General features: G+C 40.1%; 1 protein-coding gene across 2 annotated transcripts in view; it reads left to right on the forward strand.

Moving 5' to 3' along the window:
* The window catches only part of SGCD (sarcoglycan delta), a 611526-nt gene that overhangs the window by 178142 nt on the left and 409151 nt on the right, over window positions 1-24233 (forward strand). The window contains exon 1 of one of the 2 annotated variants that reach the window (XM_020898128.2): window positions 3436-3701. The exons of the other annotated variant lie outside the window; for it this stretch is intronic. The gene's annotated coding sequence lies outside the window, so the exon portion shown is untranslated. Of the gene's footprint in view, window positions 1-3435; window positions 3702-24233 lie in introns of those variants that run through there. 2 annotated transcript variants of the gene reach the window in all.

Consider the following 24233-nt stretch of genomic DNA (forward strand, 5'->3'; position numbering starts at 1 on the left):
CATTCACTTACTTGAAAATATTTATTGTATACTTTCTAAAAGCTAGGCAGTATGGCACAGAACTAGGATACAGTAGGGAGAAAGCAAGGCTAGTTTCAGGCCTGAAGGGAGAGTATTTATTTTTTAGCAGGAAAGATTAACATGATTCAAACAAAAATACAAATAAATACATAATCACATCTTTGAGTGCAAGTTTGGGGATGTATATAGCAGGGGATTTTTAGTTCTGGGGTTCAGATACCTCAATCCCAGAGAAAGTGATAGCAGAATATGAGTTTAAAAATTGAATAGTAGTTAAGTTGAAGAAAACATAAAAGAGTGGAGGTGTATTTTCAGGAGAGAGTAGCTTTTTTTAAAAAAATAGATTTTCAAGTAGAAAGATGTGTGATTTCTTTGAAGCACTGGAAGAAGAGGGAGACAGACAGCAATGAGACTGAAGATATAGACGAGGGACCAGATCAAGCCAGGCCTTTCAAGTCTGAGTGTTGGTGGCCATTTTTCCCTTTCAAGCCATGGCAAGCCATCTAAGAATTTGAGTGCATAGAGGGACACAATTAGGTTTATGTTGGAAAAGTTAAGCTGTCACTGTAACTTAGTGATTCTTAAGTCTGGCTCACACTAAAATCATTTTTGTTTTGGCCAGATCATGGGTGGTGTGGAGCTCAAAACAAAGTACTTTTACCTGGTTCCTATCCCATTCCCACAGAATCAAAATCTATTTGATTTTGGGCTCCTAGCTCTGGTTATTTTAAAAGCTTCCTTCAGGTGATGTTTGGTATCTTTATTCAGTTGTCAGCAATGTATCAAACAAAGCACATTTCTGTTAAATAATTCTTAAGAGGGCATGTTAAACAATTGCCACATATAAGTTTGACAGAATGTGACCACTTGCTGGTCTGATAATTCAAGTTTTGGACACTTTCTCTTAACATTAGAAGAGGTAAGTAACTTTTTAGAATTTTCCAGCTAGTAGTAATGAACGGTGTCTCATAGTGAATTATCCCTCTTCAAACAGACAAATTGAAAGGAGCCACATAGTTAATCTGTGGAGAGACATTGCATGTCTCAAAGCAGCATCCTCTGAATTAAACCATCATTTTCTGTGCTTGTATAAAGTCTGACCTTGGTTTTTCCAGTTGTTCTATGATTTTTGTTTTTGTTTTGCCGTTGTTTTGTTTTAAAATTAAGGACTACCCTGCCTCTTTTTTTCTCAAAAGAAATTGGGCATCTTGACATGATTAATAAGTTCATGAACCACTTGTTATGATTTCTTTTGAAACAAAGGCTCTAGAACCCCAGATAGAAATCTGATTCTTTAGAATTTGTAGTCACCCTTTCCACAATAGGAATTCTTCCTTGACTTGGGGGATTTTATTTTGTAGTTGTTGCTGTTAATTTAGAGCATTGCCCATCACCAAACATGGGAATTGCAATTGTTAATGGTCTTCTATTTTTAGAATGGTAATCTTGAGCTCTTAAGGTTCTGAGAGAAGGTCCAGTTCTCTGCAAATAGCACTTTGTTCAGCCTCATATAACTGACTGCAAATTTGGTCTCACTGTTTACCTTGCCTGTGAGTTAATCTTGAGAAAAGACTTCAGTGTTATGTGTAGAGAATAAATGAAGAGTAGTCATGTGGTTGACTAATGTTCCAATACAGCATTAGGACACTTGTCTATGCTTAAGGTGGTAGACCCCTATTATGTAAAGGGTAGTTGGCAGAAAAGTCAATTAGTCAATCAAATAGTTGATTCTAGGAACTCAAACTACATGTGAGAGTACAATATTGCTTTTCAGTAAGAGAAAGAGTCTGGTTTTTGCTCAATTCAATAAATGGAAAAGTAACCCAAAATGTGTTTATATGCACTCTAATAGACAGTATGCATGAATTATTTCATCAAATTCTAATAATTCTGTGAGGTAGAGTCTGTTGTTACCCCATTTTACAGATGAGAAAACTGAGGCCCAGAAAGGTCAAGCAAACTGATCAGGATTCACAGCCTTTAAGAGAGAGAGCTAAGATTATATCCAGGCCATCAGATTATAAGCCTTGTGAAGGTTAGATGATCCTGCCTTTCCCAAATGATGCTGGGGTAGAGAAAACACATGGAAACTTCACCCAAATCCTACTTTTTGGCCTCAGTTATAATATTAAGAGAGTCTTTTGCACCTCTGGACAAGTCATTTCATCATGTGGACCTCCATCTTCCTTTGCAAAATGAAGGATTGAAACAATTTATATCAGATCGTCTCTGGGGTACCCTCCTCCTCTGAAGTTCTCTGATTCTATAATTGCATCCTAACCTTAGAGGTGCACGTGCTCCTTCCCCACCCCACTGCTTCCCAAGGCAAAAGTCGAATCCTCTTTAAAGAACCCATTGCAGTTTGATGCTAAATTCTAGATCACACCAAATCTATTCAGGAACACACAGCACTTTTAAAATCTGGCAAGCCAGTTCTCCAAAATAAATTGCCTGTGGGATACGATTTTGGAAGTACAATATTAGTACCCAAAAGAAAGAAAAGAAAAAAAAGCTCAGAATAATCGAGGCTTTCTCTTTAAATCATCTTATTTTACAATGTTACTTTTGACAATTTAGCTTTGGCTTTTTAGATAAGGGGTTTTCAGTGTGGGAGAAGAGGGCTGTCCTCTTCATATCTTTAGAAATTTCCTTTAGTGTTTTATGAAAAGGTAGACCACACGGTCCAGGAGAATGTACATAAGACATTGATGGAGTGCCATCCAGAATAATCACAGGTGCAGAGAATTAGGACACATCCTGATAAAAGGTACATCTTTTTACTACTTTCTACTTCCTTATAGAAAGTATTACACAGGCTGCATTACACAACACCCATTACACCAGTATGCAAAATATTACATTTTCAGATGAGCATCGTTATAGAGCAGAGAGCCACAAAAGTGCCTGAAAAATAATTGCATTATTTTTAGTGACATCAGTAAAAGATGCACACATCAGGATGAGGGAACAACTCAGAAGTACTGAACCAGTCTGAAAATGCTAAAAATATTGTTCCCCCTCCAACAATTGAAATGTTGAGCAAAGATAGAGGCAATGGCAGGTAGGGAGATCAAATCAGAATTCCAACCTCTCAGTTGTAATAGGCTTTTCATCAGAACTGGCAAGAGTTGGGGAGTTGGGAGAGCTAGTATGGTCATCAGCTGGGGACTGTGCAAGGAAGGAGAAAATTGAAAAGGGGCGGCATGGAGCGGCAGCAAGAGGAGACTCAGCTCCAGCATCTAGCAGCCCAGAGCAGAGGCCGTGTGGAGAATGGCCGAGAAATCAGCGTTGGCTCTAGAAGCCTTGCCTTTGTGGTTGTGTGAGCCCAGCAGACGCATGGGCACTGGGGCAGGGGAGCGCGTCTGTGCTGGACACATGTGTTTCCCATTGAGAGCTGGAGGCAGCCCAGTAGCTGGGAGTTGGCCTGACAAAGCTGTATTGAAGTACAGAGTACGGTTTCAAAGCAGTCAGAAAAAGAACGGGAATGCTGTTCAGGAAATTCTTCAGGCATGGGCAGGGACTTGGCTGCAATTCTGCAGCTGGAAAATCTGACTGGGGCAGCTTCTGAACGCAGACTGGGCCTGCTCACCCTCGGCAGGCCGAGTGGCTGCCTCCTTCCAGCCGCTCCACACACGCCTGGATTGCGGGATTCATCAGCAGCACTGTGAAGCTGAGGAGAGGTAGGGGACTGTTCCGTCCTTGCGTTTCCACGCTTTCTCTTCACTTTCTACCTGCTGTTTGTTTGGAAGTACTGCGAGTTTTTGTGGGTGGTGGTGGGGGGTGTGTATGTGTGGGAACAAGTTAGAACTTCATCACTTAAACGGCTGGTGTGGGGATGTAATCTTTTCTTCTCCCCCAAGCCCCTCCAAAATGTGGTTTTCAGCAGGGCAGAGACGCTTTGAAAAGTTGGGATTGAACTGGCAACACCACTGTGAAAAAGAAAAGTCTGTGAACTCCTGTGTTGTCACCCTGTTCCAACCTTCTGTAACTTTTCTACGAGAAAGGACAGTTCATTGACAGGGAGGATAATTTTAGATGAAACTGTCTGTGTTCTTCACTTCATGAGAGTTTGGAGAGGGGCATTTATAGCAGAAAATGGCTTTCATTTTAGAGGGAATCGGGATTTGAAGTTTCTATTTTGGATTACGCTCTCAGGGTGTAGGAACAGAAACTGTGCGTATGAGATCCTGGCATCTTTTATCATGCAGGGTTTCTACTGTCGTTAAGGAACTCAGTGATATATTTGCCTAGAAATATGCTGGATCAACATGTATAATTCTGTTTCTGTAATAATTTTCAGTTTTTCTGAGTTGCAGAAGTATCTGGCAGTTCTCTCAGAAAATACTTCTGTAACAATGTTGTGAAGCAGTTATACCCCAATAAAAAATCTATAGTTTATGAAGTATAGACAACTATAGAGTCACAGAAGGCAGTAATTTACTCAAAATCAGTTAAAAGATAGACATGTAACTGTGTGAATTTTATTTAATTTATTCTATTTTGCACCTTACTGAAGAGAGTGCTTTTAAAAATAACAAATTTTAGGTAATTCTTTTTCATACATATCAATTATAATACAACTGATTTTTACCCCTCCTCCACAAAAGCTATACCTTATCCTACATTTAGCATTTAGAAAATGCAAAATATAATATAAATGCATTTAAGGAAGTGGTTCAGTTCTGAAAGAGCTGGACCAAGTCTCACTAGAGCTTTGTGATTTCTGGCAGAGCCATCAGTGACAACAGTGGTGTTTTCCAAAAGGGGCTTGGCCAGGAGTATGATTGGAGAAATAAAAGAATGAATGGATTTGTGGCTACTTCTTGAAAAGCAGAAGAGTAGCTAGACCTCTTAGGGTGGACCTCAATGAGGTTTGTTTTTACTTTTATTCTAAAATATCTCAACAAGTATCTGATAGTAAAGAGTTAGATTAGTAGGTGAGTAAGGAGTGCGAGCCTAGACTTGTTCGTATGTCTGCATAAGACCTAGGATACGTGTGCAGGCATTGTGTTTAGTCAGTGGCAAGTCAGCCCTCTCAGTCGGCAATTTTATTTTCTCTACAGTCTGCACTTGGAGGAGGGAATTAGGAAATGACTGGCAGCAGGAATTCTTATTCTGAGAAATGGCACACAAATATTTTCTTCATGAACGTCATCTTTGGGTTGGCTTGGCTTGGGTTGGAGTGAAGAGAGTTTGGAATAATTCCAAAAAGGGGAAAGAAGATAGGATAAACAGTGACTACACTGTGAAGTTGCCTATGGAGTCAGTAAGATGCCAAGACAGATTGGGAACCAATGTGAACCACAGCCAAACACACTGCCAGTGAAAAAGGAGACTCTGTAGCTCTGATGTCATGCTCCTCTAAATTTAGTGCATGTTGAGCTGAGCAGGCATGAAATAACAACTTCACGTTGCAGGGCTGTGTACAACATTGCCTGAAACTTGGAAGAAACTCTATAGTTTCCTTCGTTTAGAAGTATGAGAGGTGGAAATCAAGCTCCCCTGACATTTGAAAAAAAAGAAAGAGGGGTGAAGGAGGGTAGAGGTGAAGAAACCCAGGGCAGAGGTACAAACTACAGGGAGGGAGGAGTAGCCAGAACACAAGCTGGGTGGAAGGAGATCCATGTGCAGGAATGACATATACATGCTAGAATAGCAAAGCCCAGCGGGCACTGATTGGTTCAACTTGAAGTGTGTGGCTACACCATGCCTTGGTGAGCAGAATTGTTTTACCGCGTTCACAACAGAAGACCCCATGGTCCGTCCACCATGCTCTGCCTTATGGAAGTAATCAGAAAACACATTTTGCAAGAATGGCATTGCCCAAGGGTTCAGATTTCCTAAGTGAGGAGGGAGCAGGCTCTTAAGGCCTTATTTTTAACCCATATTTGTTCCGTCCAGAGATATTTCTGCTGGGAGTGATGAGTGAAGGGGCCAGGTGGAGATGGGGGAGGGGTGGCAGTGGGCAGAGCTTGTTCCAAGGCTTGCCCATGGATGCTTCATCCTGAAGACAAACTTTTGAAAAGGAATATATTAATAGAAGGATACATATGCTTTACTGCAATTCATGAATTTAATTTATCTCTTTTTTATTTTAAAAACATCTCCAAGGGCATATATCACATTGTTGGTGAAAGTATTTAATATTCCATAAGGTGAGAAGGCTCATGGAATTATGGAATTGACCATCTGGAAAGGATTAAGGCTTAACATCCTGTAGTCCAGAATCTGAGCTTCAGTGATATAAAGACCCCTTTTAACAGGGCTGGAGAAAGTCCATGCTCCCACTGTTTTTTTTTTTTTCCCATTTATTTTTATTAGTTGGAGGCTAATTACTTTACATCATTACAGTAGTTTTTGTCATACATTGAAATGAATTAGCCATGGATTTACATGTATTCCCCATCCCAGTCCCCCCTCCCACCTCCCTCTCCACCCGATCCCTCTGGGTCTTCCCGGTCCACCAGGCCCGCGCACTTGTCTCATGTACCCAACCTGGGCTGGTGATCTGTTTCACCCTAGATAATATACATGTTTCAATGCTGTTCTCTTGAAACATCCCACCCTCGCCTTCTCCCAGAGTCCACAAGTCTGTTCTATACATCTGAGTCTCTTTTTCTGTTTTGCATATAGGGTTATCGTTACCATCTTTCTAAAGTCCATATATATGTGTTAGTATACTGTAATGGTCTTTATCTTTCTGGCTTACTTCGCTCTGTATAATGGGCTCCAGTTTCATCCATCTCATTAGAACTGATTCAAATGAATTCTTTTTAATGGCTGAGTAATATTCCATGGTGTATATGTACCACAGCTTCCTCATCCATTCGTCTGCTGATGGGCATCTGGGTTGCTTCCATGTCCTGGCTATTATAAACAGTGCTGCGATGAACATTGGGGTGCACGTGTCTCTTTCAGATCTGGTTTCCTTGGTGTGTATGCCCAGAAGTGGGATTGCTGGGTCATATGGCAGTTCTATCTCCAGCTTTTTAAGAAATCTCCACACTGTTTTCCATAGTGGCTGTACTAGTTTGCATTCCCACCAACAGTGTAAGAGGGTTCCCTTTTCTCCACACCCTCTCCAGCATTTATTGCTTGTAGACTTTCGGATAGCAGCCATCCTGACTGGCGTATAATGGTACCTCATTGTGGTTTTGATTTGCATTTCTCTGATAATGAGAGATGTTGAGCATCTTTTCATGTGTTTGTTAGCCATCTGTATGTCTTCCTTGGAGAAATGTCTGTTGAGTTCTTTGGCCCATTTTTTGATTGGGTCATTTATTTTTCTGGAGTTGAGCTGGAGGAGTTGCTTGTATATTTTTAATTATACTGTTATTTAAACATGTACAAACCCCAAAATACACACTTAGATATTACCTCTTTATTTTAATAATTTTTAAGCATCCATAACACTAAAATAAATATATGAATTAAATATAGAGAAAAGTATCTAACAGTATTCAGGTTATCAACATTTGTTTCTTAATATAGAGGGTGTTTTAGTGTGAGCATGAGTCTTGTCAGACTCTTTGCAACACCACGAGCTGTAGCCTCCCAGTCTCCTCTGTCCATGGACTTTTCCAGGCAAAAATATGGGAGTGGATTGCCATTTCCTATTCCAGGGGAGCTTCCTGACCCAGGAATCGAACCCATATCTCTTATATCTCCTGCATTGGCAGGCAGATTCTTTTCCACTGGTGTCACCTGGGAAGCCTAGAGGATCCTTTACTAGAATTTAATAAGGTTTACACCATGAACATGGAACTGAAGATTATTCTAATTCCAGACACTCATACTCTTATATTCTGGATACAGACTTGCTTCTTCCATGACTTTTTTTCTCTTCAAATGTACCTTCATTTGCATGCCAAGATATCCTTTGATGTGCACCTTGAAGGAATATGTCGTTTTGTGTTATATCACACTCTACTTCTTTCTCTAGTCATGACAACTGGAATCAAATCACTTGTTGCCAAATGACTGTACATTGAATACAAATGCACACACCAAAACTGTGAGTAGTAGCCACTGGTCATGATTTGGATCTGTATTTCCTAGGATAAAATTTGAAAAAAATTAAATAAGCACATCAAAGAAATGAGAAAGGAAAACACAAGAACAAATTTGGCAGAAAACTCCCTGAGTCTGGAGAAAATCTGAGAATCCCTGTGCCTTGGAGACTCTACCTTGAGAAGTAATGATTTTGACCAATTCTGGTTCCATGGAGGAAACTCTGCAGGAATTTAGGAGGGAATGGCTCTGGAAACACCCCGTCCATTTTTCTAAACAGTATAGCCACTTTTATTTGTTTCATATATTGGGGTTTTGCAAGAAATTTCATTTGAAGAGAGTTTTAGTGCTATATCAGTGAACGCTCCATTTGGCTGCAAATAGAAACCCTGCTCATAGAGTTGGAACATGTAGGACCTTACTTTTTATGCATGTGATGTATATTACACCTGGGTAGTCCAGGACTGTTGTGGCTGAGTGGTGTCTCCAAAGATCACAGCTTCCTTCTGTTCCTTTTTTCATCTCCACGTGTCATGTTCAAGTCAGAACAAAAATGGCAAAACATGAAGAAGAAAACTACTTCTCATGAAACTTTGCCTCTTTAATCAGGAAGGGATGCCCTCCCACATAGACTTCCTCGTGTCTCAGAATATACCCAGAACTGGGTCATGTGCCTACTGGCCCCATGCAGTTATAGTGCTATGATGGGTGGAGGCCCTCTGAGTGTGGAATAGGAGCCCACAGGTCCAGATCAAGAGTTTTATAACTCTTCCAACCATCTTTTGCTCCTATTTTAAAGAGGCATACACTGAGACTAGAAAAGATATGTTACCTGCTGGGAGAACACGGGTATTCAGAGACAATGGCAATGCTTCTTGTCCCTTGACTCTGAGTCTAGTGTCAACAACTTGTTACGTGTGTGGCTTAGTAATGACAGGCGACACTTTGGAAGCTATGTCAGAGAAAGTAACATAATAGAATCTTAGTAGTAGGAGGGCCCTCAGAAATCACCTGGTTCCATGATCTTTCAAAACCTCTTGAATCAAAATTTCTGAGATTAGAGTTGAGGAATCCCTCTATTTTTAAAAACTCCTCAAGTTATTCTTTTGAAGCCAACCAGACATTGGCCTTCAGAACTGAGTTTGTTTTACACTGTTGGGGCTAAATCATTATTTACTACACAAGTGCTATTTATAGTACCGCTGACAGATGTCAGCTAGATGTGACACCAGTTCATTCAGTGATGGAGAACCTCACTATACTGCAGAGCAGCTTGGGGCATTGTTATCATCTCCAGTCACCTCAGGTTGGGCCACATTTACATCTCTGTACTTTGTAATCCATGGCCATTGCTAGACTCCTAAGGTGCATTAGAGGGTGGTAGGAGGACTTGGTACAGAACTGAGGCGAAGAGAAGGAATAAGAGAAGTGGGGGCCACAAATCTCAGGAAAGGTCCTGAGTCTGCTAAGAGCTGAATCTCAGATTTTCCAACTGTAAAATGGGATCAGATGCCTGTAAAGTATTTTCTCTCACATGTTACTGTTTTTTTCATTCTCAAACTCTATTTCTTTATGAATGTCTTAAAATCTTTCTCTCTCGTCTTTTCCTACACCCTTCTCTTTACCCTTTCTCTGAACACAGTCTAGGCAGCCTCCTCCTGACAAAAATACAATTCCTTAAACTCAATTCCAGTCATCTAACAGGGGCATAATGTATGAACAGGACACCATCATACACCTGTGAACCCAAGGAGTGGAGGGTTATTGTAAGCAAGAAGCAGCACAGTAAGAAAGAAGAGTGGGAGGGGGGATGATCTTGTAGCAGAGAATGATGACACTGTGAAGTGAGCTTAGGTTTTGAGGTACACAAACCTGGACTGTGACCCTGGGTGTCTGACCTTGGGCAAGTTACATCCTGTCCATGAGCCACAATTATGTCATCTTTAAAATGAACATGGTAGCATCTACCTGATAGTATGTTGTGAGCTTGTTCTTAGAACGTCCTTAGCTTGGTGCCTTGCACATGGTAAGGATTTAAGTATGTTAGCTGTATACATTTAAAATTAGTTCCACATGAGGCAAACTGACAAAGAAGGAAATAGGCATATCAGATGATAAAATGAAGCACTGAGACAATCAGCAGAGGAGAGTTTTATGCTGAATGATCCAGGTTGCTTTTTTTTTTGTCACCCTAATTTCTCTGAAGATTCCGCTGTCCTTTTTCTTTCACCTTTGCTACCACACAGAAAGGTAATCATCTTTCTTATGGTTTCAGATTCCTTTTGTCAAGTGTGAACTGTCTTCTATAAAGGAAGCCATGTAAGCTGTGACCTGTTGAGCAAGTCTGCAGGACTGGGGGAGGGATGTGTCACCACGGTTCACTAAGGGTATAAATCCTATGAGATTGATTTGCTCAGAATCTTTGCTGGTTGTTGTCTCAGTGGAACTCTGGGTATGTAGGTGGATATGGAAGTGGTAGCTTTATTCTTCTTTTTAACAAATAATGCAGTGGCACCGATTACATCAAGCACAGTTTCCTGATAAAACCCGTATCACTGGGAATTAGAAATTCCCTTCTTGTCCAGACCACAGAGCCTTGCCAGGATCAGACTTGACAGGATTGGAGACTCTGATGATTTCTCTGAATCTCAAATAATATATTTTGGAATTCCTAGGAACTCTGCCATTATTTCCCATAGTCAAAATATTTAAGCACTGAAACTGGTCTCATAAAGTTCAGAGCAAATAGCAGAATGAGCTCTTTTCTCCACTCCATCATTCCCACTACCCTGTTGTCCCAACTCCGATTGGGGTTGTGGTTCTGGGCCGGCATAGTCAGTGAAGGAATATGCTTCAAACCTAGAGATGCCGTCCTTCGCTTCCTTTTGTTACCTGTAGTTGTCTTCTTTATTGTTCTATACTCTTTCCTTCTGTGTTTTTATTGCTTCCCTCTTCCCATTGCCAGTTTCTTTCTTTTTTCCTTCTGTTTGCTTATGATGTTTATTATCAAAGTCATCTGCTTCCCTCAGTAGGAAGGAGTGTTGGCAATAGACCAGAGTCTGGACAGCAGAATTTTACCACATGATGACAAACATTACCTCCTAGGCTGGCTGTGACCTACAGAGGTTTGTGGTCTCCCTTTTGTCACTTGTGAAGCTAATCCTGGTGTTTCTTAGGCCAAGAATGCAAATACGAGGCCCCAAACTGGCAATCCAGGGCTGGCCTCTGGACACATTTTGACTCATGAAGTGTTTTTTGTTGTTTTTGTTTACATCCACTTAGTTACAAAGCACTTACATGTACTGAGGTATTATGAACAAATTTAGATCTCTAGATTATGTAGAAGAAGCTGGAGAATGGCATCCCTGGCCTGATTTCTCATGGTGCATCAGTTGGGAAAATGGGCAGTGTTTGTTGTTTTGAGAAGGCACATGTGCACTTCATTCACTGATCCTGCCTGCCTTCTCTGACATCAGTAAGCTCTCAATAGTGTGTCTCATCTGAAACACAGAATATAGAAAATCATTCAATTGACCATTTTTTCAGTTCTTTCAAGGGTGGTACCTACAGTATATTCTAAATACTTGAAAGAGAAGTTAAGACATCACGCCTTTATTCTCTCAGGGGACACCATCGAGATGGGCTAAGTGTCCATTGGGAAGAAATACAGTAGAACAGCATAGTGGCCAAGAGCATGCATCTCAAAGTTGGACATTCTTTGGAATCACCACATCACAGAATTGTACTTAGGATTAAAAATTTGAAATGTGATGGAAATCAGAACAATCACTGGCCTGGGGGTGAGGATTGATGAGGAAGGGACATAAGGGAACTTTCTAGGGTGATGGAAGGATTCCCTGTCTTGAGTGAATTTTTTTTTTTATACAGATTTATAAAAACCCAAGCTGCATAGTGAGTATCAGTGTGTTTGACTAGTTGTAAGTTGTACCTCAGTAGACATATATACATATGAGCATGTGTATATGTAGACATGTGTGAAGGCATGCAAAGTGTGTAACAACTTTTAGCTGTTACTGTTATCCTGCTTCTTTCTGGACACTTTTATTGTTTTGTAAAGAAATAATCTTTAAAAATTATTTATTGACTAAAAATGAGATGAAGAGATTTTTCGTTTCAGACCACAGATTTTATTGCAAGTGTATAAGAGCACAGGTAATAGCTCAAGATCCTTGCCAAACACAGTTGTCAAGGGATAACCTTATGGGATCAATGCTTATTTTTTGGAACTATTGAATCACTATAAGAAGGGTGTGCCTAATTTGTTGCAGCTGTTTTTCATGATGCTGTAAAAATATATGGGTTTCAGAGAAATATCAAAGATAATTTATTACCTGGGTGAAAAATGCCTGTACTTAGAGTAACATGTGCCCTGGCTGAGATACAGTGGTCACTCAAAAAGTTTATGAAGAACTGTCCTAAAATTAGTATCTGTGTTGAGAAATTTTAGCTATAACTGTTACAAAAATATGTTCTTAATTAGTAATCACACTTTTCTGACCAGGTAGACACGCATATCTGAAAGCATTTAACATGAGAACTAGAACAGAGTTTTCACTCAGGCACTCTGGGTTCAGATTTTTGCTGTCTTTAACAAGCTGAATGACTTCAAGTAGGTTGCTTAACCTCTCTGTTCCTCAGTTGCCTTAACTGTAAAATCAGGATAGTAAGTTTATGTCTATGAGAATTAAATAGGTTCAGTATAGCGTTACAACAGAGTCTGGTCCACGGTAACCATCATGCAAGTATTTATCATCAGTTTTGTATTCTTTGTGTTAGGAAACCTGGTTTTGTTGCTATTTGCTTTTGGGTATTGTTCAAAAGGCGTTTGAATGTTTGTTGATGAAAGTGATGTCAAATAGGTGTTTCAGTTGAAAAGACTAAAGACTGAAGTGTGGGAAACCTGATGGTTTTCAATTCAGCCGTCTTGGGACTAACTTACTCTGTGACCTTGATGAAGTCGCTTCGCTTCCCTGGACCTAGTTTTCTCACCTGTAACTGTGACTAGAACATTATGTAGTCTGTTTCCTTCAAGCGATGTGTCTCAGTCTTTGACCTTATGTGTCTGAGTCATGTTCGTTGTTTTACTGCACAGCTTGGTCCCCAAGTCACAGAAGCTCTGTAGTGGCCCAGCTGCAGTTGCCATCATCTTGTTCTGATCAGAATCATCTTTAAGGATATAAGCAGCTCTGGGTTTATGTACCATAGCGTAGCTGAAAAGGTTATAGAGGAGGCCACAGTGGGTGGATGCAGTGCCCTTTGCCTGTGAGAATGACACTGTTAAATTTGCTATCAGTATTTGAAATTACTTTTCTTGTTTAGGGTGTTCAGTTCATGTTCTTTCCTGGTTCTCAATGCAGTGTCTAGGAGCACGTTTAGAATGATATGAGTGGCATACAGAGCCAGATCTTCCCTGACTATCAAGATTCCTTCAAGTCTTTGCTCAGATACTGCTTTCTCCATGAGGTCAGCCTTTCTCAGGCTTTTAAAATTTGAACCTGCCCAGCTCTCCACCCCCAGCACTGCTTATCTATGAACTTTTCCTGTCTTTTTATTTCTCGATCTTTTACTTGTAGCCCCCATTCTCTTAGAAAATAAGTTTCAAACATAATTTTCATGTTGTTTAGCTATCTCTCCCATCATGGCCTCCTGCCACTGCCTTGAGATTAGGGATCTGTGGCTTTGCTCATCAATGTGTCCTAAATGCCTCTAGTAGTGCATTGGGAGGACCTGAAGGAAATCACAAATGTGTCAGGTGGTAGCAGTGCATATGCCCTTTTTAAATACACCCCATGCTAAATATATCTAAATGGTAATTCTAAATGTCTTGCATCCTTTTCAGCAAAAGTTAAGCCTATGCCTCATTCTATGTTTAATGGAAGGAAAGACAGAAATTGAGTCCAGACCCCAACCAACTTACTAGTTAGGAGCCCTTGAGAACATCCCATCATTCCTTAGGACCTCAGTATCTTAATTTATGAAATAGTTTTAATAAGTTTGATCCCCTAGAGTGTTGTCAGGAATGTATGAGCTAATGTATCTGATAATGCCTAGTACAAATATGTATGTGTGTTTCACAAAGATATTTCTGTCTGAAACTACCTCAACTGACACCTCACACATGTAAATCTCTAGGACAGTGAGAATGAATGTTCATAATTATACTGAAATATCTTCTAATTCATCAGAGATAAGGATTTTGAATTTAAATATAAAGTGTCTTGTACTTTGGGGAAAGTCTTTGATGATAATATCTACACAACACCCACACACACTCAAACCTACCTTAACCTAGCAATTCAGTCTCAGGTCTTCTCTGAGAGGTGTGTTGGGACATCTGTGAAACCTGTATAACCCAATCCTGTGGCTTTACTTATATGCAGAAAACTTACACATTTCATTTCTGAGTCCCGTCTTCCCCCTGAATTCCAGATTCATTTCTGAGTGCCTTTGTGACTCCACCCCCATGGATTTTTCTGTACATTTCAAAACCGACATGACTAAACAGAGCTCCATCTCCCCGCCCCCTCCTTTGACTCCATTCACCCCCTGCCCCACAAGCCACTGGTCTCCCAAGGTTCTCCATCCTGATAAAGGGCACTATCATTCACCCTGCTGCTCATGCCAGAACCCTAGCGTTCTCCTTGACTCCTGTCCTTTACTTACACACGCTCTCTGTCTTGGGAAACAGCAAATTCTCTTAGCTCTACTTTCTAAATATAGCAACTGGTCACATTCCCACTCAGCCTCTACCCAAATCTGAGCTACCGCCCCCCTCTTTGGGTGACTGCAGGAGTCACAAGCCCCCAGTTTCTCTGCTGGCATTCCTGTCCCCGGCAGTATGTTCCTTAGAGAATGAGAAGAGTTCCAATGGGAAAATCTGACCACTCTCATGCCCTGGTTCTCTGATAGTTACTATCACTGTCAGTGTCGCACCTGTGGTTTTACTGTGGCATGTAAGCCCCAAGGTGCAGCCCTTCTGCCTGCACTTCAAGCTTGCTTTCAGACACTCTCCCCTGTGTATGCCCTGGGCACCCACACTGTTCTTGAAACATGCCAAGTGAGCCCTTGCCTCGGGCCTGTCCACTGCTGGAGTGCACTCCAAATGTCCTCATGCTTTACTCTTGCTTGTTCGTGATTTTCCCACAAATGCTTCTACCACAGAGAGGCTTCCCTGACCGTCGTGCAGACAAGGCCTTCCCCAGTCTGTGTCCCCTGCTCTGGCTTCACGTTTTCATCCATAGGACTTCTCCCACGAGTTAGTGTGACAAGCTCGATATTCGCTTGTCTGCCTGTCATTTCTCACTGAAATGTCAGGACCAATAAGCAGGGCTCCTGCCTTTTACTGTTTAATGACCACTGCCAGCGCATAGCAACACCCAGTTAAGTATTTGTTCATTTAAATTAGCACTGGTATCAGAAAACCAGTGGAAACAACCTATGTTCACCCCCAAAATTGGTTGAGTTAAATATCATGTACCATACAATTTTAAGCTAACTTAAAAAACAGATTTTTGTGTTTCTTATTGAACTAGCACTGAGCTAGCTAAGTAAATCAAGTTAGATTGGGAACAGTAAAGAATGAAAATATCCCCTTTTTGTAAAAAAGAAAAATTTAAATGTGAGTATGGATGCTTTGAGTGTACATATTGCATAAAGCCTGCATGTGTATTGAACATTTATATAGGGATAAGAAACACATTGGTAATAGTTGCCTCTGTGGAGAAAGGCTGAAAGTGTAAATGAAAAAGATTTTAACTGTGTTTCCTTCAGCTCTTTTAAATATATGCACTTGTCTAATTTTTTTTTTTTTCAGTAAAACTGTTTGACACTTAACCTGTTCAAATTCTTGAAAAACTAGAAGATGTAATACCTAACTTATAATTAGTCTAAATATTTATTTAAATAGGAAATGCCGTTCCTGGACCATTTTATACAAATAGACATTCACTTTTCTGGGCAGATTTTACAAGGAAAAAATGTTGATTGTTATATCAAAGCTAAAAGTACAGTGTTGTTACAATTGTCAAAACTGTGTCAAACATTAGCAATCCAAGACTAAAACCTTGTGTGGATGGCTGAGTGAAAACAACCTTGAAAGCAGATCATTTTAAATCTGAGATCTCAAAAATTAACATGTCTAATGTAAAATTATTTATGTGCCAGAATCATCCAAAATGACTCAGATTTACAATAAATTCTAGAAACTGTAATGAACCTGGGAGAGGACTTGCTTATGCTTGCTATTTATATAAACTGGTTACAGTTGTAAACAGTGATGTAATTCCTGTTTACTTTTAAGTGTTCTGGAAATTCTAACATGCCACAGCAGCATTAACCCTAGCTCACTTGGTTTGTATCATTTGTTTTATTTCTAAATAGCTGAATATATTTATTGGTCTAGCCATGTTAATTCTCAACTATTACCATAGCCTGAAGCAGAGTATAGTTAATCCACAGTCTCTCGCTGCAAACCCTCTCTTAACTCTTTCATCTGAGCACATTCAGTGCCCACCCTGCTGACTGTCCTGCTTCCATTGAGGATGCTCTTAAGGCTGAGATACTTGCTTGTGTCCCCTGCCAGAAAACTTCTAACTCTAGGTCTCACTTGAGTAGCCCCTTGGTCAGGGGGCTTCCATGACCAGCGTGGGTCACCCCCTACTCTCTATCAGGGAAACTGCCTTGTTTACTTCCTCCCACTACTCTAGTTCTAATGGTTTCATCCATTTACTTGTTTACTGTCCACCTGTCTCATTAAAAATACAAGCTTAGTAAAGACAGAAATACCCTACTTATCCTTTTGGAGACCTGTATAGCCCCAGGCTCTACTGTGGTAACTGGCACATAGTTGTTAGTTGCCCAGTCGTGTCTGACTCTTTGTGACCCCATAGACTGCAGAACTCCAGGCCTCCCTGTCCCTCGCCTCCCTGAGTTTGCCCAAGTTCATGTCCATTGCATCGGTGATGCCATCCAGCCATCTCAACCTCTGATGCCCTCTTCTCCTGTCCTCAATTTTTCCCAGCATCATGAAAGAACAGAGTCAGCTGTTCACATCAGGTAACCAAAATACTGGAACTTCAGCTTCAGCATCCATCCTTCCAATGAGTATTCAAGGTTGATATCCTTTAAGATTGAGTGTTTTGATCTCCTTGCAGTGCAAGGGACTTTCAGGAGTCTTCTCCAGCACCACAGTTTGAAGGCATCAATTCTTTGGCGCTATGCCTTCCTTTGGACAAGGAAATGGCAACCCACTCCAGCATTCTTGCCTGGAGAATCCAATGGACAGAGAAGCTTGAAGGGGCTGGGGTCCATAGGGTCACAAAGAGTCATAGACAACTGAAGTGATTTTTCATGCACTCATGCCTTCTTTACCGTCCACCTCTCACAACTGTACAAACCTTTGTCAGCAGAGTAATGTCTCTGCTTTTCAACACAGTGTTTATGTTTGTCATAGCTTTCCTGCCCAGAAGCAATCATCTTCTGATTTGATGGCTGCAGTCACCATCTAGGTAATTTTAGAGCCCAATAAGAGGAAATCCGTCACTGCTTCCACATTTTTCCCTTCTATTTGCCGTGAAGTGATGGGGCTGGATGCCATGAGCTTAGTTTTTTTGTTTAATATTTAGTTTTAAGCTGACTTTTTCACTCTCCTCCTTCACCATCATCAAGAGGTTCTTTAGTTGCTCTTTGCTTTATGACATTCGAGTGGTATCTGCATACTAAGGTTGTTAATGTTTCTCTTTCTTATGTTGATTTCTAGCTTGTAAACTCATCCAGCCAGGCATTTCTCATGATAAATAAACAGGGTGACAACATAGTAGATGGTCACAATTTTTTTTTTCTGTTGAAAAATAGACTGGGATTGGGGTCCCCTTCACCTGCCAGGTCTGTGCTTTGTTATGTTTCTTTTTCCCATGGTATGTGACCGTACAGAGAATTGCACTCATTAGCACTCCCATAAATCTCCTTATGGAACAAGACACTATGAAGCCTGGAGGGGGGCGGTGTGGAAGAGTCTGGCAAGCCTTAATAAAATGCCTCCCAAAGCCTCCTTATCCTCATCTCTACCCTATTAGTAAGTGGATCATGGCCCATAAAATTTTACAAGCTAAAAAGAAAAAGCTTCAAGAAACTTGATAGCACTCATGTGTCTTTAGAAAGTTTATTGATTTTTATTTAAAATCATCCCTCAAAACATTATCATTTTCCACAGATGACTGATAATGCAGATACTGTAATGGTTTTCTAGATATCTCTTTTATTTGGGGAGGAAAGAAAGAAAATATTTGTTCTTCTCCTGATGAAGAACCCAACTGAAACAAAAACATTGAACATAGAAAGTGATGGTTTCTAACAGCCTTCTTCTAGAATAGGAGTTCAGCCTCATGAAGGAGGCCAGCTGTGTATGTTTCTGCCCAAAGACCTTCCATCATCCTTATATCAACTGATAAAATATAGGAAGGAGAGCAATATAAGGTTTTCTGGTAACTATCTGGTATCTACTATAAATAGATTTAGGAAGGGGAGTGAACATGGGTATGACCACGAGGATGATAAGGCCAGTTTCTGTGTTAAGATGTCAAAGGCTTGTCAAAGTCGTTGGATTTAACACTTTGAGACTCAGTGTAGAAGAGCCTTAAGCTAGGCATATAATGTGACTTCCTGAATTGGAAGAGCAACAGGTACAGAACCAAGGTATCACTTAGGCTGAGCTTGGCTCAAGGATCTTTGTGAAGACTTCATAGTGATCATGGCCTTTGTACAAATCATATGGCTCCTATGACTGATGTTGGGCCTTTGTGAGGTCATTGGAAAAAATCTTCATGCTAGCCAAGTCACCAAGTCTTGGTAGTGTGATCAGTGACAGAAGTGAAACCAACCACACAACCAGGAAGTTCTGCACAAGTCCAAGTCATAAAAACGGATGTTGTCCTTGAGACTGTCACATTAAATGCGTGTCCAGATCATGATTTCAGTAATACTGCATGATCCTGTGTCTGAAAATTTGCATGTGTGAGACCATGAGGTTACAGCTCAAAATCAGGCTTTTAAAATACCCATCCAGAATGATTTTCTTTGGAAATTCCATGTCTATTATTCTTGGCAACTATTTAATTAGCCATCATTATGGGTAATTTTTATATTATGACATTGCCCTGATGATTGGCAGTTCCTCTTTATTAATAGCAAAGCAACTCAAAGTTTACAGCATTTGTTCTCTGGGAAATGTAATCCTATTGCATTTTGTGTGCAAAGAAACAAGGTATCTTTAAGTCACCTGGATTTGTTTATGAACAGGTGAACATTGAAAATAGCCTCATGAAGGAGTAAAGTAATGCTTTGGAGTTAATCCTACCTAACATCAATATAGTTGCATGTGCCTTAGGTAAGGGAGAAAAGTTGTATAAATTTTCATTCTTTTCCTTCTGATCTTATAGCTGTTTAGTTTTACTGAAGGATATTCTTTCTATTTAGCATTGGCTTGATTTCTATTTGTTCATTGAATAAATGTATGCTATTATGGGGCTTCCCAGGTGGCACTGCTGGTAAAGAGCCTACTTGCCATTACAGGAGACTTGAGGACACAAGTTCAATCCTTGGGTCAGGAAGATACCCTGGAGGAGGGCACAGCCACCCACTCTAGTATTCTTGCCAGGTGAATCCCATGGACAGAGGAGCCTGGTGGGCTATGGTCCATAGGGTCACAAAGTCAGACACGACTGAAGTGACTTAGCAGAGCACAGCATGCTATTATATGTAATTTTGCAAACATGTATAATTACATTATTGAAAATATTCAATTTTTGAGAATTTTTGATGCATAACTGGTATAGATGGAGGGAAAAATAAGATGGTCAATCACATCAAACAACAAATATTTATTCTATACCTATTGTGGTCTAGACATTGCTATACTCTTATAAATCAGCTTATTACTCCCTTGCTTCAGATTTGGCCTTTGGTTTTCACTGACTTTTCAATAACATTTGGATCTCATAATTATCTCCAAGGCCCAGCATCATCTGACTCCAGCCAGCATTTCAGCCTCTTCTCATGCTCTTCTCTGCTTCACTCAATACAATGAGTCACACAGACCTTGTCCGTTGCCTTTGCTTTCTTCTTCCTCCTGGAATCATTCTTTCCCCCCTTCCCTTACTTTGGTGTCTTTTATTGTCTTTCATATCTCAGCATAAATGTTGCATCCTTAGATAGTTCTCTCTAGATGAATCTTGAGTCTATATAAAATAATTTTCATCCTGTGGTAATCTTTTTCACATTACTAGATATATTTCAGTGTGGACACTTTACATGGTTCACTTTGTCTCTCTAAGCATTTGCTGTTCAAAGTCCCCCAACACTCATCCTGTGAGCTTCCTGAAGGTAAGGTAAATCTTTCTTGTGATATCTTGAGACTCTGTGCAGTTTATAGAATTTGTTTGATGAGGGAATAGATGGATGAGGACATTTAGAGAGGTTTAACTTGAGATGGAAGCTGGAGTGAAAGTGATAAGTTGAGTTTAATATTCACAGAATTACAGAATGAAAGTATAACACTGGCCATTGTCTCTGAGATGGGAGAGATGACACTGACTCATAATGTGAACTTAGGATAAAGAGGCAGAGAGGAGAGTTTGGAAAGACAGAAATCAGAGACAGAAGGAAGGGGCCCTGGGATAGAAGTGTCATGAATTCTAAAGAAGGACAAGGTTTCCAGGGGAGAAGCAGATGTTGGTCAATACCCAAAGCTTCAGCAGGTCCAAGGAAAGGACATTGAATTTTGACCAGGGACATAATTAGTGATTTTTGAATGGGCCATTTCAGTAGATATATGAGAATATGAAGTTTTTAGTATTTGTCAAGGACCTGGGGACCCTGGGCATCAATGAGAGTAAAATTAGGCAACATGTGGAAAAAATTACAAAGGTAAGCTAAGATTGTGTTTAATGACAAAGAGATTTGTGCACAAAACACTGAAGACTGCAAAAAATGTTATACTCAGTACATTGCTAAAGAGGATGATAGAAATGAAAGCTCCAGGATAGGAACGCAGCGAAAATGTGAGGGATGGGAAAGCATGCCTTTAGGATATGGGAGGGAATGGGTAATCTGGTGAGGCGTAGCACAAGTAGAGGTAAAGGTGGACCCTGGGATGCTTTTTTTGTGTTGGATGTGTTGGGTTCTTGAAACATGGTCCTTGGGCCTTTTGTATCCAGAATCAATTTTGATGCTTGCTAAAAATAGAGATTTCTCTAATGTGCCTACTCTTACCAAAGTGATTATTCCGTGATGCAAAGCCTATGAATCTGCATTTATTGTTTGCCAGGGTGGTTCTTGCACATTCAAAAGTCAGAAAATCCCTCCCAGTGGAATATAGAGTGTTGTACCTTTTATCAAGCTCTTTCATGGCTCAGATGGGAAAGAATTCACCTGCAATGCAGGCAACCCTGTTTCCATCCCCTGGGTAGGGATGATACCCTGGAGAAAAGGATGGCTGTCTACTCCACTCTTCTTGCCTGGAGACTTCCACAGACAGAGCAGCCTGTCCGTGGAGTTGTGAAGAGTCGAATACTGAGTGACTAACACTTGCGCTTTTTTCACTTTCCCTGAGCTCAGCTAAGCAGTGATGTATTATGATGATGTTCTACTGAAGTTTTGGTGTATGCTTGAGGCTCTTTATGGGAGGGACCAGAAGACTCTCCAGGTTTTACGAAGCCTGAAACTTAAATAAATTGTGGGACTATTTTAAGGAAAACAATATTAGAAATACAAACTCAAGTTTATAAAGATGACCATGTACTTAAAATGAGAAAGGAACTTAAATTTTTAATTTTTAAAAGCTGAACTATCGTAAAATCCAGAAAAATAACATTCATAAGTATGTGTCTGACATACTTCTTCTACAGTTCTGGTTGCATATCCTTTGACTGCCTCTTAGTATGACAACTCTTGTCATACACAAGTTATATGTGGTACTATCACTTTCTGTACGGACAGTAGAAAGGTAATTGTCTCCTATTCCAATTTCAATAAAACTTAAAAAAATGTTGATGTTTGTGAAGCATACAGCATGCAACTTTACTTACAGAATACAGACACACAGTGCACACACCCTGAAAACACAAGAATTCTGATTCTCTTTTCCATGGTTCCCATAGAAAAAGGAAAACTGTGGGGAACATTTGTTTTCTGTGCTGCATTGAGTGTATTCTTGACAGGATAGAATTTTTGTGTTGACTGGTTGTCAATGAAAACTGAATTCTATGCTTGAAATTTTAAATAACTGATGATTAGGGGGAAAAAAACAATCTCCAACTAGCTTCTGGCTCCTCTGCCACCCCCATGTGTCTGGGGCTTGCCATCAGAGGACATGTTTATTTACATGGCCACGTGTCCTTTGGTCCTGTACCTTCATGATGCCATGCTTGGTGAGTTGGCATCAAGGCTGGAAGGAGAATTCCTGGAAGACATTCTTACACAAGGGGAGCTGGCATAATGTACCTCCACAGGGAAGTGGCTACAAATCCTATAAATACATATCATCTAAACTATGTGAACCCCCATTCAGATTCCTCTTATTTGGACCTCCAAAATGCATGTAAATCCTCCAGAGTAAACCCAGAATAAAGGGAAGTTGAAAAAGACAGTCTTTTTCATCTTATTTTGGTTGGTTTTACAAAAAATGTGTGATGAGGTTAAGACACTACCAGGGAGGGCCCCTTCAAAGGCTGTGGAATAGACTGGACGAGGGAGCATCTGAAACTACAACTTCATTCCCTGTGCAGCAGATTTCTCTCAGGAAGTACCAAAAGAAACACAGATTGGAGTCTGGATTGCCTCTTAAATTTTTATTATTTCAACATGTTTCAGTTTTTTTTTTTACTAGAAAATTCAATATACTCAGCTTATCTAAATTTTCTTCTTCCAAGCAGAATTATTGATAACAGATGTATCCATTACCTTATTGTTTTGCTGGCAACACTTTGTATTTTTTTTCTTTTAAAAAACTTTATTGGAGTATAGTTGATTTATAATTCTGTATTAGTTTCAGGCGTACAGCAGAGTGAATAAGTTATACATAGATCCACTCTCTTTTAGCATATTTCCCCATAAAGGTCATTACAGACTATAGCGTTCTCTGTGCTACATACTAGGCTTTTATTAGTTGTCTCTTTTATATATAGTATTGTCAATTCCAAGTTTTTCCCTCTCTCCTTTTCCCCCTTGGTAACCATAAGCTTGTTTTCTACATCCATAACAGAATTTCTGTTCTGTAAATAAGTTCATCTGCACCAACTTTTTTAGATTCCACATATAAGTTATAATCATTTGTACAAAACGGGTCCCTTTCTCCCTTGCTCTCTCCTTCCCTCCCTCCTTCCTTGAATTGCAGACTGGAATTATTATTATTATTTTTTTATGTGACTCCTTAAGGTAGGCTGGTAATACGGTTCAGACCCAGGAGTCCTCATGACATGCATAATCTGCCCCTACACCATGTATCCGAGAATATAGGTTCTGATCCCCTCTCAAGGGTCACTACTTTGGCTTGCTGGCTTTTAGCTCCTCAGCTGGTCGGTTCACACTGGGGCAAAGTTAGTGGTTTCTAGGAGTCCAAAGGGTCTGCAAAAGTGCTTCAAGGGTGCCCAAGTCCTCACTCTTCCTTTAAGCAGAGGAGCTCTGCAGTTTCATATGCTAGACTTTAAGATATTTTTACCTGGAAATAGTTGCATTATGAAAAAGGAAATTTACAACTGATTCACTTTGCTATACAATTGAAACTAATACAACATTGTAAATAAACTGTAATCCAAACAAATTAATTAAAAAAAAAAAAAAGAAGCGGCAGCAAGGAAGGCATCTGGCTTAATAAAATACAACCAAACAAAAGGGGCATTTTTTAGATTATTTGTCCCAAATGCCTGGAATGACCTGGGGAGCTTTCCAATTCCATTGTAGCACTCAGAATTTGATTTTGTATCGGTTAAAAGCTTGTTTGGGGTTCTACTGCTTAATCAGGGTTGAGACATTATTCTAGGTCAATGGTATGTAACCTTGTCTACACTTAAGTATTATCTGGGGAACTTTTAAAACTTCTAATGCCTGGGTCTTACCCTTGTGACTATTATTTTCTTAACCTGAGTATAGGTGGTTTAAAATCACCACAGGTGCTTCTGATGGGCATC

The sequence above is a fragment of the Odocoileus virginianus genome, chromosome 3, assembly GCF_023699985.2.
Source record: "Odocoileus virginianus isolate 20LAN1187 ecotype Illinois chromosome 3, Ovbor_1.2, whole genome shotgun sequence".
Lineage (NCBI taxonomy): Eukaryota > Metazoa > Chordata > Mammalia > Artiodactyla > Cervidae > Odocoileus > Odocoileus virginianus.